We start from the raw sequence: 6131 nt of genomic DNA, 5'->3' as shown, positions 1-6131 counted from the left end.
AGTTCGAGCGACGATTCAAAGGAATCATCCCGTCGACCAAATATTGGGTGACATAAGCAAGGGAGTAACTACTCGTTCTAGATTAGTTAATTTTTGTGAGCATTACTCCTTTGTCTCTTCTATTGAGCCTTTCAGGGTAGAAGAGGCCTTGCTAGATCCGGACTGGGTGTTGGCCATGCAAGAGGAGCTCAACAACTTCAAAAGAAATGAAGTTTGGACACTGGTGCCTCGTCCCAAGCAAAATGTTGTGGGAACCAAGTGGGTGTTCCGCAACAAACAAGATGAGCACGGGGTGGTGACAAGGAACAAGGCACGACTTGTGGCAAAAGGTTATGCCCAAGTCGCAGGTTTGGACTTTGAGGAGACTTTTGCTCCTGTGGCTAGGCTAGATTCAATTCGCATATTGTTGGCCTATGCTACTCACCATTCTTTCAGGTTGTTCCAAATGGATGTGAAGAGCGCTTTCCTCAATGGGCCAATCAAGGAGGAGGTGTACGTGGAGCAACCCCCTGGCTTCGAGGATGAACGGTACCCCAACCACGTGTGTAAGCTCTCTAAGGCGCTCTATGGACTTAAGCAAGCCCCAAGAGCATGGTATGAATGCCTTAGAGACTTTTTAATTGCTAATGCTTTCAAGGTTGGGAAAGCCGATCCAACTCTTTTTACTAAGACTTGTGATGGTGATCTTTTTGTGTGCCAAATTTATGTCGATGACATAATATTTGGTTCTACTAACCAAAAGTCTTGTGAAGAGTTTAGCAGGGTGATGACTCAAAAGTTTGAGATGTCGATGATGGGTGAGCTAAGCTATTGAAAGGGAATTAGGCTTACACCTAGTTCCTAAATAATTTTGGTGGTTGAATTGCCCAACACAAATAATTGGACTAACTAGTTTGCTCTAGTGTATAAGTTATACAGGTGTCAAAGGTTCACAACAAGCCAATAAAAAGATCAAGTATTGGATTCAACAAAGGAGCAAAGGGACAACCGAAGGCACCTCTGGTCTGGGCACCGGACTGTCCGATGTACACCGGACAGTGTCCGGTGCACCAGAGGACTCCAACTCAAACTTGCCACCTTCGGGAATTTCCAGAGGCACTCCGCTATAATTCACCGGACTGTCCGGTGTACACCGGACAGTGTCCGGTGCTCCAAGGAAGAGCAGCCTCCGGAACTCGCCAGCCTCGGGAAAACGCAGCGACTGCTCCGCTATAATTCACCGGACATGTCCGGTGTACACCGGACTGTCCGGTGAACCAGCAGAGCAACGGCTACTTCGCGCCAACGGTCACCTGCAGGCACATTCAATGCGCGCCAGAAGCGCGCAGAAGTCAGGCACGCCCATACTGGCGCACCGGACATTGAACAGTACATGTCCGGTGTGCACCGGACATCCAGGCGGGCCCAGAAGACAGAAGCTCCAACGGTCAGAATCCAACGGCATTGGTGACGTGGCTGGCACACCGGACATGTCCGGTGCACCATACGACAGACAGCCTCCACCAACGGTCAAGTTTGGTGGTTGGGGCTATAAATACCCCAACCACCCCCACATTCAAAGCATCCAAGTTTTCCAGCTTCCAACCACTATACAAGAGCTAGCATTCATTGCAAAGCACACCAAAAGAGATCAAATCCTCTCCCAACTCCACACAAAGCCTTAGTGACTAGAGAGAGTGATTTGTAGTGTTCATTTGAGCTCTTGCGCTTGGATCGCTTCTTTTCTTTGGCATTCTTTCTTGTGATCAAACACTCACTTGTAATTGAGGCAAGAGACACCAAATTGTGTGGTGGTGCTTGCGGGAAGTTTGATTCCCAAGTGATTTGAGAAGAGAAGCTCACTCGGTCCGAGGGACCGTTTGAGAGAGGGAAGGGTTGAAAGAGACCCGGCCTTTGTGGCCTCCTCAACGGGGAGTAGGTTTGCAAGAACCGAACCTCGGTAAAACAAATCCGCGTGTCACACTCTTCATTTGCTTGCGATTTGTTTTCCACCCTCTCTTGCGGACTCGTTTTTATTTCTAACGCTAACCCGGCTTGTAGTTGTGTTTATATTTGTAAATTTTAGTTTCGCCCTATTCACCCCCCCCTCTAGGCGACTATCAATTGGTATCAGAGGACGGTGCTTCATTAGAGCCTAACCGCTCGAAGTGATGTCGGGAGATCACGCCAAGAAGGAGATGGAGACCGGCGAAAAGCCCACTACAAGCCACGGGAGCACTTCATCGGAAGAGTCTCGCACCAAGAGAAAGGAGAAGAAAGACTCCTCCAAAGGGAAGGAGAAGAAGAAGGACTCCTCCAAAGGAAAGGAGAAGAAATCTTCTTCACACAAAGAGAAGAAGGAGAAGTCTTCCTCCCACAAGCCGCAACGGAGTGGGGACAAGAAAAAGAGGATGAGGAAAGTGGTCTACTACGAGACCGATTCTTCATCGACATCCACCTCCGGCTCCGACGCGGCGTCCATCACTTCTAAGCGCCAAGAGCGCAAGAAGTATAGTAAGATCCCCCTACGTTACCCTCGCATTTCTAAACATACACCTTTACTTTCCGTCCCATTAGGCAAACCACCAACATTTGATGGTGAAGATTATGCTAGGTGGAGTGATTTAATGCGATTTCATCTAACCTCACTCCACAAAAGTATATGGGATGTTGTTGAGTTTGGTGCACAGGTACCATCCGTAGGGGATGAAGACTATGATGAGGATGAGGTGGCCCAAATCGAGCACTTCAACTCTCAGGCAACAACAATACTCCTCGCCTCTCTAAGTAGAGAGGAGTATAACAAAGTGCAAGGATTGAAGAGCGCCAAGGAGGTTTGGGATGTGCTCAAAACCGCACACGAAGGAGATGAGCTCACAAAGATCACCAAGCGGGAGATGATTGAGGGGGAGCTCGGTCGGTTCCGGCTTCGCAAAGGGGAGGAGCCACAAAACATGTACAACCGGCTCAAGACCTTGGTGAATCAAGTGCGCAACCTCGGGAGCAAGAAATGGGATGACCACGAAATGGTTAAGGTTATTCTAAGATCTCTTATTTTTCTTAACCCCACTCAAGTACAATTAATTCGTGGCAACCCAAGATATACACTAATGACCCCCGAGGAAGTAATCGGGAATTTTGTGAGTTTTGAGTGCATGATCGAAGGCTCGAGGAAGATCAACGAGCTTGATGATCCCTCCACATCTGAAGCTCAACCCGTCGCATTCAAGGCGACGGAGGAAAAGAAGGAGGAGTCTACACCAAGTAGACAACCAATCGACGCCTCCAAGCTCGACAATGAGGAAATGGCGCTCGTCATCAAGAGCTTCCGCCAAATCCTCAAACAAAGGAGGGGGAAATACTACAAGTCCCGCTCCAAGAAGGTTTGCTACAAGTGTGGTAAGCCCGGTCACTTTATTGCCAAATGTCCATTATCAAGTGACAGTGACAGGGATAACGACAAGAAGGGAAAAGAGGAGAGAAAAGAAGAGGTACCACAAGAAGAGGGGCGGCGATGCCCACGTGTGCCGCGAATGGGACTCCGACGAGAGCTCCACCGACTCCTCTGACGACGAGGACGCCGCCAACATCGTCGTCACCAAGGGACTCCTCTTCCCCAACATCGGCCACAAGTTCCTCATGGCAAAGGACGGCAAAAAGAAGAAGGTTAAATCTAAATCCTCCACTAGATATGAATCCTCTAGTGATGAGGAAGATAACTTGCGATCTCTTTTTGCCAACCTCAACATGCAACAAAAAGAGAAACTTAATGAATTGATTAGTGCCATTCATGAAAAGGATGATCTCTTGGACACCCAAGAGGACTTCCTTATTAAAGAAAATAAGAAGCATGTTAAGGTTAAAAATGCTTATGCTCTAGAAGTAGAAAAATGTGAAAAATTGTCTAGTGAGCTAAGCACTTGCCATGAGACTATAGACAACCTTAGAAATGAGAATGCTAATTTGTTAGCTAAGGTTGATTCTCATATTTGTAATGTTTCAAGTTCCAATCCTAGAGATAATAATGATGATTTACTTGCTAGGATTAAAGATTTGAACATTTCACTTGCTAGCCTTAGAAATGAAAATGAAAAATTGCTTGCTAAGGCTAAAGATTTTGATGTTTGCAATGTTACTATTTCTAACCTTAGAAGTGAAAACGACATATTACATGCTAAGGTTGTAGAATTAAAATCTTGCAAACCTCCTACATCTATAGTTGAGCATGTATCTATTTGTACTAGATGTAGAGATATTGATGTTGATGCTATTCATGATCACATGACCTTAATTAAACAACAAAATGATCATATAGCAAAACTAGATGCTAAAATTGCCGAGCATAACTTAGAAAATGAAAAATTTAAATTTGCTAGAAGTATGCTCTATAGTGGGAGACGCCCTGGCATCAAGGATGGCATTGGCTTCCAAAGGGGAGACAATGTTAAACTTAATGCCCCTCCTAAAAGATTGTCTAATTTTGTAAAGGGCAAGGCTCCCATGCCTCAGGATAACGAGGGTTACATTTTATACCCTGCCGGTTATCCTGAGGACAAAATTAGGAGAATTCATTCTAGGAAGTCTCACTCCGGCCCTAACCATGCTTTTATGTATAAGGGTGAGACATCTAGCTCTAGGCAACCAACCCGTGCTAAGTTGCCTAAGAAGAAAACTCCTAGTGCATCAAATGAACATAATCTTTCATTTAAAACTTTTGATGCATCTTATGTGTTGACTAACAAATCCGGCAAAGTAGTTGCCAAATATGTTGGGGGCAAGCACAAGGGGTCAAAGACTTGTGTTTGGGTACCCAAAGTTCTTGTGTCTAATGCCAAAGGACCCAAAACCATTTGGGTACCTAAAATCAAGAACTAAACTTGTTTTGTAGGTTTATGCATCCGGGGGCTCAAGTTGGATACTCGACAGCGGGTGCACAAACCACATGACAGGGGAGAAAAGGATGTTCTCCTCCTACGAGAAAAACCAAGATCCCCAACGAGCTATTACATTCGGGGATGGAAATCAAGGTTTGGTCAAAGGATTGGGTAAAATAGCTATATCTCCTGACCATTCTATTTCCAATGTTTTTCTTGTAGATTCATTAGATTACAATTTGCTTTCTGTATCTCAATTATGCAAAATAGGCTACAACTGTCTTTTCACTGATGTAGGTGTCACTGTCTTTAGAAGAAGTGATGATTCAATAGCATTTAAGGGGGTGTTAGAGGGTCAGCTATACTTGGTAGATTTTGATAGAGCTGAACTCGACACTTGCTTAATTGCTAAGACTAACATGGGCTGGCTCTGGCATCGCCGACTAGCACATGTTGGGATGAAGAATCTTCACAAGCTTCTAAAGGGAGAACACATTTTAGGACTAACAAATGTTCATTTTTAGAAAGACAGGATCTGTAGCGCATGCCAAGCAGGAAAGCAAGTTGGTGCCCATCATCCACACAAGAACATCATGACGACCGACAGGCCGCTTGAGCTACTCCACATGGATCTATTCGGCCCGATTGCTTACATAAGCATCGGTGGGAGTAAGTATTGTCTTGTGATAGTGGATGATTATTCTCGCTTCACTTGGGTGTTCTTTTTGCAGGAAAAATATCAAACCCAAGAGACCTTAAAAGGATTCTTGAGACGGGCTCAAAATGAGTTCGCCTTAAGGATCAAGAAAATAAGAAGCGACAACGGAACGGAGTTCAAGAACTCACAAATTGAAGGCTTCCTTGAGGAGGAGGGCATCAAGCATGAGTTCTCTTCTCCCTACACCCCTCAACAAAATGGTGTAGTGGAGAGGAAGAATCGAACTCTATTGGACATGGCTAGAACCATGCTTGATGAGTACAAGACTTCGGATCGGTTTTGGGCGGAGGCGGTCAACACCGCTTGCTACTCCATCAACCGGTTGTATCTACACCGAATCCTCAAGAAGACATCATATGAACTCCTAACCGGTAAAAAGCCCAATATTTCATATTTTAGAGTCTTTGGTAGCAAATGTTTTATTCTTGTTAAGAGAGGTAGAAAATCTAAATTTGCTCCTAAGACTGTAGAAGGCTTTTTACTAGGATATGATTCAAAAACAAGGGCATATAGAGTCTTTAACAAGTCCACTGGACAAGTTGAAGTTTCTTGTGACATTG

The sequence above is a fragment of the Zea mays genome, chromosome 9, assembly GCF_902167145.1.
Source record: "Zea mays cultivar B73 chromosome 9, Zm-B73-REFERENCE-NAM-5.0, whole genome shotgun sequence".
In the NCBI taxonomy this organism is placed as follows: Eukaryota; Viridiplantae; Streptophyta; class Magnoliopsida; order Poales; family Poaceae; genus Zea; species Zea mays.
This window is presented reverse-complemented; position numbering follows the sequence as displayed.